This window comes from Chironomus tepperi, unplaced genomic scaffold, assembly GCF_022539635.2.
Source record: "Chironomus tepperi strain 1889 unplaced genomic scaffold, CSIRO-AGI_Ctep_v1 contig_93, whole genome shotgun sequence".
Lineage (NCBI taxonomy): Eukaryota > Metazoa > Arthropoda > Insecta > Diptera > Chironomidae > Chironomus > Chironomus tepperi.
The window spans coordinates 1,033,514-1,048,120 of record NW_027226215.1 but is presented as its reverse complement, the minus strand read 5'-3'; the positions used below and the strand labels follow the sequence as shown (position 1 = coordinate 1,048,120).

Sequence of the window (14,607 nt, the reverse complement as noted above, 5' to 3'; positions counted from 1 at the left end):
TGTGGTAGAATTTTTTTGAAAATGCCATGAACCGTATGACGTGTGCGGTTTTGGTCGCGGTTTACCACCAAAGTTTATTTAGACAACAACAAAATGCTTTCCATCTGATTCTGTTGCTGGCTATGTCTCCTAGTTTGTACAAATTCTCTGTCCGCACTTTAAGCTGACATTCCTACATCACTGTTCTGTACTTAGTAGCTTTTAGAGATTCAGAATATCTGGAATCCAATCAAACTTGTGATTCTGTCCCAACATTGACATTTCACAAAAGTGTACCGTTCCACAAAAAAGTTTAGACAACACTGCTTCATGACTTATTTCTGATCATTCTTATTCTTTTTGAAACGAACTCTTTATGGATATATTGACTCTTATTGAATTTTATCGACGTTTTTGTAAAGCTGACTAAGAATTATTTATTGTTTTTCAACAGATTAGTGGATATTCTAAAATATTGCTTTTGCGTTGGAAATTTACGATGTTTAGTAAAGTTTGCGATTGGTTGACCAATATTTGTGTTTATTTTGGCTATTTTTCACATTTGTCCATAGAGTTATTTGCCGATTTACGAAGCAGGTCATGCCATAATTTGGTAAATGTTTGTCTTTTAACGGCAAAATTTTGTGGACGAATCTAGAATTTAGAAGTGTTGTCTAGAAGTTATTACTTCCTATCCTCATTAGCTTTAGTGATTTTAAAATAGGGTTTCGAAGAATTCCTGGATTGGGCGTGTTGAAAAGAATGCTAGAGTCCTTAATATCCCGAATTGGCAGAAGGTTTCGAAGGATAGAGCTGTCTTTTGCATTCCCTACGCGCGGCAATGGGCCCTCGTGTGCCCCAGCCAAGGAAGTAAGTAATTTCATGTTGGAAGTGAATTCCAGAAAATGTGTTAGAAGCATATGACCGGGAATCTTGAACGTGGGTTCGAGTCCCACTCGGGATCCGTTATTTGGAATTTACACTTTTTCTGTCAGATCAACACTTCAAATAGCTCCAACGTGTCTAGCATTGACCATTCTTCCATAGATCTTTCATGATCAAAACTCTTCTTAACAATAATCCAAATATGGAAGAAATTTGCCCAAAATCTTGCTAAAATCATGAATCTATTGCAAAAAAAAGTATCAAGCAGACACTAAATACCTTTAATTTATTAGGAAACAGTCTATTGATGCCAATTAATTTCCAATATCATGACAAATTTCAATTAAAAATTGTACCTAAATGGAACTCGATCATCACGAAATTTCATGAATGATTGATCGATTTTTTAAGAAAAATTCGTTCATAAAACTGTTGACCAACATTAAGGCATTCTCAATGGTAACAGTAAAGACCTCCGAAACGTTGTCTTTTTTTTCTCCACCGTTGACTTTGCTCTCATTGTGCACTTAGTAATGGAATACGTAATCCAATCTGAAATCATATACAATAATAATACTTTGCCTGTACAATATGTACATAACCAACAGAGCCAACACTGCCAAGTAGCAATAAGACGAATAATAAAATTGTAACATTGCATTTCACAGAATGCACAGTGCAGGCAATAAACGGCAACAACGTTGTTGGCGCGCGAGAAAGATAAATATATAAAAATATGTAAGAAGAAAGATTTTTAGCGACTCACGAAGAAGGAAAACAGCTTTACACAAAAAAAAATATGCTGTTCACCTACTAATACGCAGATAATCGTTTTTTGTTGCTTTCGATTTATGCTCGACTTTGTTTTGAGCATTACATAATGTTTGCTTACATATTTTTTCGATACTCGTGATTGACTGAACTGAATGTAGTATAAGATTAAAGTATGAGAGGTCAATGACTCATCGCGGATTGTAAGAGATACACCACTTGAGTTAACACTTTAGGGAAATGATTTATATGAAGATTTTGAGGGTATTTTGGTGTTGGATTATAGCAGGGGTTGGCAATCTATGTGCCGCGGCACCCTAGTGTGCAGCAAAATGTTTTTTGAAATTTCATGAATTTCATACTGTGTAGGATTTCGGTCAAGGGTTACCACCAAGGTACTTCCAAGGTGTCGCGAAAAAAAGGCTGCCCACGACTGGATTAGAGTAGAATTTGGAATATCGAGTAATATGTAGGCTAGATTGTAGGTACTAGAGTTAGGACTCTATGGACAAATTGTTAAGAAACCGACCAAAACCTCGTAATCTTATCTTTTGTGAGGAATTGAGTTCGATTCTCATCAGAAGTCGATCTATTCCTGATTGTGCAAAAATAAGCTATAACTACTTAATGTCCAATTCGTGTCATGTTCTAACGTATTTTTGGTTCCTCGGATTTGTGACCCGGAAGTCTTAGAAAACGCCTTAGAAAGTGACCAAACATTTTAGAAAAGACGAAAAATACACCTCAAGAATCCCACCGCCTCGGCGTAAGTTTGGACTATAGATTGTAACCGATCGGTCTGTCCATAGGTGGGAACCACGCCGATCTGGAGCTAGACATTTTACCTTTTCTACACCATGTGCCTTATGAGTATGATTACAAAGTATATTGTGTCGGTATGAAAATAGCTTAATCTATACTCACGAACAAAGAGGTCTTGGGGTTATCCCAAAAGCAGTCAAAGCAAATACAAAGTTGCATTAAATTCAGCAATACATTGTTAAATCCCAAATACCTTTTATTATCAGCAACTCTGATCAAAAAACCTCACAAAGCTGCTTATTTACTTAAAACGTGTTAAATTGCATTCCCGAGAATTCCTTACGGATATATCTTAGTCTTAAATCAATGTGACTCGTGTATAACCCCATTCATCATTATTTCCAATAATCTTTTGTAATTTCAATAATTATTAATCATAAATCGAAATAAAATAAGAATAAAGTTACAACAGAATCAATTAATCTTAGAATTAAAGCATCATGAGATCACCAAACGACATCATCACCTTATTTTTAATGAAAAAACAATTCTATTGTTATATGATGTCTGTTACAACGCATCGTCACTCAAAAGAATTCAATTAAATGCTATGAGAACACATTTTTTTGCATCTCATCAGACTTGATTGTCAGCTGTTTACAATGCAGCTTTTTTGTTGCTAAAGGGAGACATACTTGTTACAAATTCAGTTGAGAGCTGTTAATTACATGACAAGATCTATTCCGACATTACCCATAAATTAATGGCTACTCCTCAATATGAGGAAAGAGAGGTGAGGACGGATTAATGTCAAATTGATGAATTTCCATTTCATCACTTGATTTAATAATGAATAATGAGAAGTAATTTAATTTAATCAATGTTGATGATGATGCTGTATAAATCCTCTCATTAGCTGCTATTGATTAATTGATGATTGGGCGTAATTAATATCCTTTTATGGCTATTAGAATTAGGTGCATCAAGAATTCAAAGGTCAAACTTTTACACTGGAACTGAACTCAGTTATTCAATTCAGGTTTAGGCCATTAATCACTTGAATGTGTCACGGGAGACTCTAATACCTTAAAAAACGTTTAGTCACTGGATCCTGTTCTAAAGCTAGTCATGAGAATGAATTTACATATTCTCATGTTGTGATGTATTGGCTGTATAATTTTAAGAAAGTGAAATACTAATAGCTGTTATAAGTGGCAGGAAATTGCTATACAAATCTTTAATTATCACGTCTTGTAACCATCGATTATCATTAAAATCATTAAGATAATTAAACTCCATTTAAAATGTATGTATATCTATTGCTGTGCATTATAACAAGGAAGGAGTTATTTGAATAGTTCCTTTTTGAATAGTAACTATATGATTCGTCCCAAATAGCACGAATCGGTTAATCGACCAAAAATCTGACTCCAGCTCAGCATGACACAGACTTGGTGTTAGATTCTCGAATCCGTCATCATGCCAGAATCTAGTCGGATTGGTGTCGGATTCTGATTTGATTACGCGGCTTGTGCTGTTCGGGAGAACACAATCTGTATATTCCTGATTCTTGAAATTAGAATGTTGATACAGACAGTGTTGCATTTGGTATTGACAATTGGCAAAGGGCAATCAGCAATAGAGCTCGTTTTAGATGCCAATTTGATGTCAATTAAGAAAGACCATAGATCTCAGCTGTTCTATACGGTAAGTAAATAAGTAAGTATGTAAGTATATTCCTGATTTATTACCATTGTTTTCTTAAGTTTCGATGTTGATTCTACATATTTATTCAAAATTCCATAATGAATTCCAAGTTCCTATACAGTCAATAAATTCAAACCATGAACTTCGTGGTGCTTATACACAGATATTATGATAAAATAAAGAAAATTTTGACACCTGTACAGATAATATATATCATGCATGCATCTAGGTCACGTATGCTCTTGTTATACCAGTTTTGGTCCAAATTCTAAGCAGTTTCTTGGATAAGATAGAAGTGAATTTCGTAATTTTATTTATGGAAGTTCAAGTTATGCACTTAAAATCAGTTTGTTAAGTCATTAAAATCGATAAGTTAGATTTCCGTTTATGACACTTGTCAACAGAATGGAAATTATGGTCAAATATTGTGCATGAGTTCTAATTTCCTTTCAGAGTCAATCACCTGCGTGAACCTTACTAATAAATCCTTGATTTCATTTTTGTTCCAATATTTAACTTGTCTGTAGAATATAAAAATGCTTTTGGGTTGGGCCTAAGTTCTTTCTATTTTTTTAGCAAACATCCGAAACATGTCAGCATGTTAAGCATACACGAAAAAAATCTCTCGCCACATTAAGTGTAATTGAGTACTGTCAAATAAGAGCTATTACATGTCTCTATTTTATAAACAATTTCTCAAGGTCAATGTTGCATGTTAAAGTCTAAGTCAATTCGCAGGTAGTATAGTACATTACACGAAATCTTGACCTCGTTTGATAATGATTTTTTTTTCTTACTTCTTAAGGTTCGTTTCGTATTTGTATCAAAAATTTTTTTTCGCTATAATTCGCCATCATTAAATTTAATTACCCACATATATTTCACAAGTTTCTTTATTTATTTTTTCCTCTGTGTCTCTGTAATGTTATTGCTATGCCTTAATCGTTGTCTTCTATCTAATGTACCGTAAAGTAAAATGCTAATAATAATATAAAAATTTTAATTTAAAAGTTCAATAGTTGAGGAAAAATGAAATCAACGCCAACAAAGTGTTTATTCCCCGATCTGCACACATTTAAATGTTGCCGTCGTGGCAATTAGGGGGCAGCATACTTAGAACTAAAGGATTCCAATTTCGAGACTACGCGGGAAATCTCGGTCCCAAGAATTTATCCAGATTTGTTGCCACCATGACGACGAGGTGACGGAATACTTGTTTTTGCCGAGTGGATGTCAGTGAGTCGAAGTGGCTCGGTGGCAGAACGGTTTCTTACTTCTGTATCTAACTATCATGATTACTGACCAAGCGGTCATGAATTCGAAACTCGAAAGGGGAAGCTTTTTCATCTGTCATTTTTCGAATCATATGCAGTGAAAACCTGTGGACTTTTGAAGTTAAGGTCTTTAAGGTGGTCTTTGTGGATGGCATAAAATCACATGGAAGGCTAAAGAACTCATGGAACAAAGCTGTCGATTGAGATAGCATTGCATTTAGAATCGGGAATTGGCAAATGGTTGCCAGCGAAAGAGCTAGTTTTAGACGACATCTAAAAGAAGTCTTGGATCACAATTGATCTTGTACTGTCAGCGAAGTAAGTAAATATGCAATTTAAACGCTGCTCACAGCCTCCTTCTGGAGTTCAAAGACAATAAGGTTACAATAGCGTCATCAATGAAGTGGTTCTGATTCCACTATAGTAGGTCTACTGACTGCAGTGGTCTGACTCACCCTAACTAATCAAACTGTCATTAACTAAGAATCGCCCTAGCTCAGCTCTGGATCTCAATGATCTGAATAGCTAAAGATTTTTTTTGGACGTCACTTAGTTCTAAGTATGTTGTCAATTCATCCCTTCGACGACAGCATTTCAACATGCACCGATCGGGTTTAGGTATACATGTTTTTGATTCGTACTCGCTAGAAAATCAACTCGCATTATAATAGAGTTTTTTTTTTATCAAGGTAAATGTAAGACCATTCATTACATTTTGTTATACTATAAGAATGCCAATCGTTACCAATTATTATTATTTTCGCCTATCTTAAGCCAAACTAGCATTATTATTTTGTATTATTTGATATTTATCTGATGGAATTACGATTATGTCGCCGACAACAACACATATTTTTATAAACTTCATTGCATCATTACATTCTTAGGAAATGAATTAAACTTAAAAGGTGATTTTTCTCTAATTTATAAAGCACGTTGTAATATTTTTTTGCGTGGGGATTTCCTCATCAGATGAATGATATTAATTGACTTGTCATCCATTTCCGATGATGATGAATACTTCTAAGGTGTCAAAAAATATTCTTTTTTTCGTGTCCAATAAATTTTTATAGATTTATGACTAATTAACATGCTTTATTCTTTTAAGACCTGCCATAAAAGAAACATTAGTTCCTCTAGCATTAAGTCACATGTCAACAAGATGAATCCGCTTAGTAAAATGTAAATAACTATTTAGGAATATATTCATCATGTCTATGAAGGCGTTCGCATGTATAAGACAATAAGGAATATTTTGCCTAATTATAAATCGAATCATTTGGCTGTGCAAAATAAAGCATCTACACCCATGCATAAAAATGCCATGCTCAAAGATGTCACAACGCAGATCTATTTTTGATTTTTTTTAATACAGACCTTGAATATTGCGGAAGAATTTTTTATCCACTTTTTTTTTTTTGGCTAATTTATTGATATTCTTCTAATAATTCTTGATTCTTTTGGTGATTTTGTTCGTTTATGGCTTTCTATTTTTAGTGATTATTAATGATGTCGTTCTAATAATAATATTAAACTATTTTTTTATTGATCTTCTTTGTTCGAATTCACAACAACACTGAGGGGTGTGCAACTATTAAACGTTGATAATATTCAAATTTATTTTGACCGTTAAATCATTTTTGTTACAATTATTCACTAATTTTTCACTTGATGCCATTAAAGTTGTTGTATTTTAGTTAATCACATACAATTCTCATAATATACAGTTCACATTTCTTCAAGGTACACAAAACACCAATTATATTCCACTTCATATCCTATTTATTTTTCGATAATTGAATTTAAATTGCATTAAAATCAATTGTGCATTTATACTTATTAACGATCATTAATGGACATTCAATTATATCGCTTTTGGGGCTTCGCAGCTATTATTCACGCCTTTAATATAAACACACAACTCAACAGTCCAACAGCGCGAAAGAAACTGAGTCAGTAAGGCAAAAATCATTTCTTTTCTATTCGTACTGTTAAATGTTCACTTGCTAAGTATCACTATCGGTTTGAAGCTTTTTCCCACGACCATATGCGGCTATAGACTCTCATTATACTCGAGTCTCTCATTTTCTCTCAAGTGCTTTTTTTTGAGCATGATATTGCTCATTTACTGACTGATGAGATCTCGTCAGGTCATGAAAATCAAAATCGTAAATACACGAAAAAATGTAACAAAATAAACTGTAAATTATAGTGGCGGCACGCGTCTAGCTAGTTCAAAAAGATATATGAACTATTCCTTTTATGCTAAGACAAAAAATAGTCATCAATACTGTTGGAAAACATTCATCATATTTTGGTGCTGTAACTGTTGATTTGATGACAGAGTATCTCCGAACATCTAATTATCGAGTTATGAACATTTAAGCACTTCCGAGTAGCATAAATCGGTTTAATCGATCAGAAATTTGGCATCTAACTGGAGTAACTCGGCATGGTGTCAGATTCGACTAAAATCCGACATTATTCTAGGGTCACACTGATCTGAAACCAGATTTGGGACTGATCAACTGAGCCCAGGTCGATGTGACTCTGACTTGATTGGTTTGAATCCTGTGCCAAATTAGAGTCACGTTGTTTCGTGTTGCCGGATTTAGGATCGATCATTCAGTCACGTCGGACTGATGGCAGATTTTGGATTGATTAATTGAACCTAAACCGGCGTAACTCTTACTTGGGACTTGTAAGATATACCTGTCTGGTACCAAATTTTGGATCAATTAACCGATTTGTGTTATTTGGGAGTGCTACAATCCAAAATTCAGCGTGACTCTGGCATAGTGCCGGTTTTAAACAGAAACCAAATTCAGGACCAAGTCAGAATCATGCCAACCTGGTGCTAGATTTTGAATCGATCAATCGAATTCAGACTACCGTAACTCTGATTTGGTCAATCTGCGATGTAACTTTGACTTGAGACTTGGAGAGTCAAGTAAGCATTATCCCGGATTTTGTATCGATCAATTGAATCATGCACCAAGTCAGAGTAATTTTGTCCTGTAGTCGTATTATGGAGCAGAGCAATTACGAATTGGGATTTGCTGGATAATACCGATCTGGTTTCGGATTTATAATCGATTAACCGAATTGTGCTTCTCGGGACTGACTAGGTATTTACCATTCCGGAATTTATGAAGTGTAATTTAATACCCAATAATTATTTCGTAGATCCATCGTATTCATATGAAATAAAAATTAAATTAAAAGTCATTGCATCTTTGCAACACTGCAACTAGAGTGGAACAGCACCACAAAAAAAAATTAAAGAAATTTTAAAATAATTCAGGTTCGACGACCAAAAAAAAGTTAAAGCAAACATAAAAATTTGCTCATATTTACTTTTTTTGCTCAATATTTTTTTTTAATTAAGTTTTAATGTGTAAAAATATATTTCAAGACAGTCATGAAACAAATTGCCATTTCGTGACGCGATCATGATGATCGCAATCGTATAATAATGGGTGTCAAAAAATGTATTCATGTCATTTCTAATGTTTATACACAAAACTTGTCACACTTGCTTCTTTTCATTTATTTACATTTATGGTCTTTTGTTTTTCAAATGTTTGTGCCTGGCTTTTATGAGCTCTCGTCCATAATGGGCATGTAATTTCATCTCAGTTTGTTTTAGAATTTATGTGTCATGGCAGGTTGGTGAAATTTATTGTTTGGATATTCTCGGAAATGTTTGGTGTAAAAACACATTTTTTTGTGGATCAGAAGAAGTCTTAGAAAATCATCAATGTCTAATTGTTGTGGAATTTCTAGGAATTAAGTTGTTTAAATAAAGGCTGATTTGTGTAGTTTTCTGGTTAATCAAGTGTAACTCAGAACATGTACGAATTGAAGGCAATTTACCCAGGAGCTTTAGGGCAGCAAAAAAGCTATAGTGGTGTAGTGGCTAGAGTGTTGGTCTGCCGAATCTAACGACCCGGGATCGATTCCAAGGAAAGGTCTATTCAGATTCGGATGCTTTTCAACTGTTTCTAATCATACCAACTTGGTTTTGGTGTATTTGCGACACACAAATTGTGGCCAGGTCAATTGCATTGATTGCAACCTGGGACAAATTCACTCTCAAACTCCCCAGTCCCTTCTCCTGAAAATGCTCTTGACAATCCAGTTATGGTGAACGCATAATCACATATGGCTAGAAATAGTGTTGCACTTAATATTGGAAATTGGCGAGATGAAGCCAGCTGCAGACGACAAATAGATCACAAATGATCTGTACCATCAGCCAAATAAGTAAGTAAGTGCTTTATTAATATGTAAGAATTCCTAAATTGAACGTATAGAAAGCATCGTTAGAATTTTTAACATCCCGGAACCGTCAAATGGCTTTGAACTATTGAGTCAACTTCAAACGTTCTCTACATACGACATTGAGTCAACAAGTCCCAGGAAATTAACAAAAACCAGAATACTAAATTTACATTCATAAAAAATGCGCATCAATTATGTCAATTCCTAAAATCAAATTTCTCGTTTCTACTCGTGTGATATTAAATATTTATTTTGACATTTGTTAGGTCAGACACAAAAGAGAGAGATGCTAAAATTTCAACTCTATTGTGACACATTTTTGTCACCTTTCAAATGCAAATGTCACCTGGCTTAATACCATACAATCATGCTATATTAAATGTATACATAAGTGACTTTTTTTTCGCCAAAAAATTTACCGCTAATCTTTGAAAAAGTGATAAAAAAAATTTGGTGCTGTTAATTAAAATGTAAATGAGTAAATAAGACGATGATAGGTGAATTATGAAATGCATGGTGAGGTAATAAAATCGGCTAAATGTCGATATCTAGCCGGTCGAGCTGTTGAGGTTTTAAATTTCATTACAATTAATATTTTTTGTGTTTACTGCCACATAATTCATGATGACCATAAATGTGGGCACAAATCTGACAAAACATTTATTCATTATAGAGCATCCCAAACAGCACAATATGTCCGTCATGGTTATGTTGCCGTCTTAATTGACGGAAAGACGGAATGTTGCCCTGAAGGCAACGTAATGGCTGATTTTAGTCAATTGCTTTACAGAGTTCCTTAGGACACCATCTTAACGAATTGACGTTAAGACAAGAAGTTGCTATGGCAAAGGACAGTCAGCGATAGAGCCAGTTTAAGTTGGCATCTAACAGAGGCCATGAATCACAGCTGATCGGTATTACCAGCACAGTAAGTATTCGAAATTGCACAGCAAGCGAAAGCCAGAAATAGGACCAGTTTCAGACGGCATCTAAAGGAAGCCATGGATCGCAACTGATCCAAAGTAAATAAGAACTAAATAAGTATGTAAGCAATAAGCCAAAAAATGTGGTTATGAGGATTGTGCCACTCGGGTATGTAATTCTAATATAGAACAAACTTCAACAAAAATGTGGAAAAATGTTAATTCTTTAATGTCGTTAGTTCCATTTGAAGTTTTTATGACTTAATTTTTTTTATTGTTCTTGCAATCAGAACAAAATGTGATTAAAAGCCTATTGTGGCTCATTAAAAATCATCTTAATGTGTTTCCTTATTCTCTGTAAATTAAGAACATTAGCTAATATGAATATTAAATCTATTTCATCCACAACAATGTCGAGTAAAATAACTCAACAATCCATGAGAAAATCCAACAAATCATATTAAGCAAAATGGGAATTCTCATCAAACTTATTTCAACATTTATTATACAATTTAATATCGATATATATATTTCATCCCGTTTTTACGTCGGATTCACCTGCACACTAAAGTTGAGGCACAATAGCTTTCACAATTGCATCACATTACGTCGACCTGCCATTTTATGATAATTTATGACTCTATTTTTGCATCCTACAATGAATTTTAACGGTTTTTGCAAGATTTTTTTTTTTCAGTCTTTGGTTGTGCTCGTAAAATGCGGCACGCCTTGAAATCGATCGGCAAAAATAAAGGAAAAAAATTATGAATCGTCATTTGGTTTTATTTCATTGTTATTATTATTGCAGATATCATTTTCGTTGTGTTTTGCTTATATGCATCCACCTTTGGCGATTTGGTATTATGTTGATCTACCTGGAGTCTACTTGGAGATCTACTTGGAGTGAGCTGATTATGCTGTTTAGTTCTAGAATGTGAATAATTGTGACATATCCTAAAATTTCTGGTTTTAAATTTGAGAAACTCAAGGAATTTGAAGATTTTCGTCTCAAAAGAGAACCCAACTCCTCTAGCTCTAGCTCTAGCTACGACATCGTTCGTAAGTCAGGTAATGCTTAAAAACCGTTTTTAATTTCCTTTCTTAGGACTCTGTAGACAGAGATGATAATGCACTTGGCATAGAGCCAGTTTCAGATGCAAACTAAGAGACACAATCACAAGCGTCAAATAAAATCCATCTCCAAATTGAAATGGCTGTGCAACATGTTGAAGAACTTATGGAGTTGATAGAAAATTTCAATAGAGACAGTGCTGCACTTGGTATTAGAAATTGATAGACAGAAGCCAACGATAGAATCATCAGATAAAGGCCACAGATTACAATTGATCTGTTTGACCAGCGAAGTAAGTGAGTAAGCAAGTGTAACATGCGTTTTGCTTCCAAATGACTTCCACGCGACATGCCACACGGCCACTTCATGGATTCTATTTGATTTAAGTAAATGAGTTGCTAACTTAGCCTAAATTAAGTCTTAACTGTCGCTTATCTTTCTGTCCCAAATACTTAATTTAATACTCAATAGATTTAAAATTCCATTAAATTAGCAAATTCAAATTTGTTGAATCCAATCTCTTGCAGTTTACGTAAAATATGACGTTAAGCCTTTTCAACGCTCACAGTTTGCATCTCAAATAATCTTGTTTACTGCCTTTTATCTTGCAAAATTTCTTTCCTACTGCAAAAAAGGCAAAAAACTTTGCTTCTATGAATAAAAAAATCTCTGATTCAATACAAAGATTGTCTTAAGCTACTTAATAGCTTACAATTGAATTTTTAAAAATCAATTACGATAATCGACATTACATCCAATAAAAATATTGTGCTTTTCTCCTTTTCATGTCTGATGTCGAGTTATAATTGCGTTTGAGCATTTAGGCATTCATGTGAGGTATGCAAGAATGTCGCTCGCCTTAAAATGCATCCAGCAAGAAGACTGTGTCATGTGAGCAAAAAATTAAAATTCAGTCGCGATTATATAATTTGCCAATAGTTTTGACCCGCTCCAGTGACACGTGCAACATCCGTTGCAATCTTGACTTGCAATCGCAAGCTTTTTTTGCTTCATAACGACACAAAATTCTGGTTTTTCTTTCTTCTCTCTTTCATTCATCGATTCCAATTATGTCAAAGGCATGAGTGTGAAAAATTTCTTTCTTATAGATCCATTCGATTGTCGTTTAACTTTCAATTATTATTATGTAAAACGCGTGCTTCGAATAGAACTGCTGCTATTGAATTGATTTTTTTCTGAAGAATTTCTTTTGTGGCGTGACATAATCAAAATATGTGTCATATGTGTTACTGCATTGCTTATGAAAATTATATTATTTTTAAACGCTTCTGTTAAGTTACAGAATGGAACAGAGAAAAATAAACAACATCACGACATGTTGTGAGCGTATAGACTTATAGCGTTTAATTGAATATGACGGTGTAGATCAGTATTGTTGAAACTGTGTGTGGCGACACACTAGCGTTACAGACTGCTGTGATACGACACGCTAGCTTGACAGACTGTTGTACTGCGACACACTAGTGTGGCATACTACTGTGTTGCGAAACTCTAGTGTGACACATTACTGTGCTGCGACTCCCTAGCATGATAGACTACATACCCTAGACTACACACTACTGTGTCGCCGAATTCTTTTCGAAACGCCATAAACAGCACAGCATGGCTTAATTTAGTCTCATTTTGGTTTCAGGTCAGGAACTAATTTATGAAAGTCAGATAGAATCCATGAAGTAATCGTGTGTCATGTCGTATGAAAACCATTTGGAAGCACAACGCATGATTCACTTACTAACCTGATGTGCCATACAATAAAATGTTTGACCAACCCTGCCGTAGATCCATCATTCACATGAAGAATGTCAGTCTGGAATTTATGAATTTCAGACAATTATTCAGTCAGAATTCTTCGAAAGAATTATAAAATTCCTGTCTTTTGTAAACATAAATTTGCAGCATTATCTCAACAATTACACAGAAGAATTTAAGACTCAGATGGGACGATTGTGTCGTTCTTGAAAGTAGTTTATGACATTTATATGAAGATTCTTACAAGCATGATTTTTATTGTATGTAGACTTTGTCTCAGACTTAGTTGTTTTGTTTACCGGCGTACGTGCAAGTTTGATGACATTTAAATGGAGTTTCCATATACATATTCTAGAAATATACTTCGAGCGGTTTCGTCATGAATTTGAATGTTAGATAGAATAATGTGGAAGTTGGAATGACTTTTGATTTGTCTGGTTTTGATTTCTCTAGTATTGATATGGTTTGCTTAGAATGCATCATTTAGTATATTAGGGCTGAGTTGACAGGACTTTTGAAGCTAGCTTCCCCTGATCGTGACACGGACCATTGGATGAATGAATGAATGAATCCAATCGAGGCGTCATGAATTTCCCGCGAGTCCGGACTCCAAGAAGTCGGCTATTTGAAGTTGGTCCAGTGTGTTGACTGTAAAGCCGCCTTCACATTGGAATCCAACCAACTCTGTACTAATCATCCAATGATATCAAGATAATACGACTCTGTTGAGGTTGATCTTACGTCTATATTACGGAATTTTGGCTCATTTTTACGTATAAATGAAATTGACTTCAATGTGCTATTCGGATATTTGTAACATAAATGTAAGGCTCATTAAGAACTAGAACTCGAAGTTGATTCAAGTCTGTTAAGAGCTAATATAGCTTTTTTGATCCAATTTAAACTTATCTGGTGACCGAGGAATTTACATTCATTGAAACAAATTCAAAGTTCCACAAATACCTCAGACCAGCCTTCCTTAGCTCATAAAAAAATTAAATTAAATTCTTTTATGATCTATTTTCAATGCATCTTAACAATCATTGAATTGCAAAAAAAGAGTCAAAAGGTCATAAAATTACACCCGACTATGCAAATCAGCAGTTCATTATGAATAATTTGCGTCTCTAATTCAAATACATTTGTATTATTATTATGAATTATGACTGGAATATCTGGA

The 14,607-nt window shown here is 34.4% G+C and overlaps 1 protein-coding gene across 2 annotated transcripts in view; it reads right to left on the bottom strand.

Moving 5' to 3' along the window:
• Positions 1-14,607, bottom strand: part of LOC139086999 (uncharacterized) — a 37,705-nt gene that overhangs the window by 14,347 nt on the left and 8,751 nt on the right. Inside the window, exon 1 of one of the 2 annotated variants that reach the window (XM_070635687.1) lies at positions 6,756-7,299. The exons of the other annotated variant lie outside the window; for it this stretch is intronic. The gene's annotated coding sequence lies outside the window, so the exon portion shown is untranslated. Of the gene's footprint in view, positions 1-6,755; positions 7,300-14,607 lie in introns of those variants that run through there. 2 annotated transcript variants of the gene reach the window in all.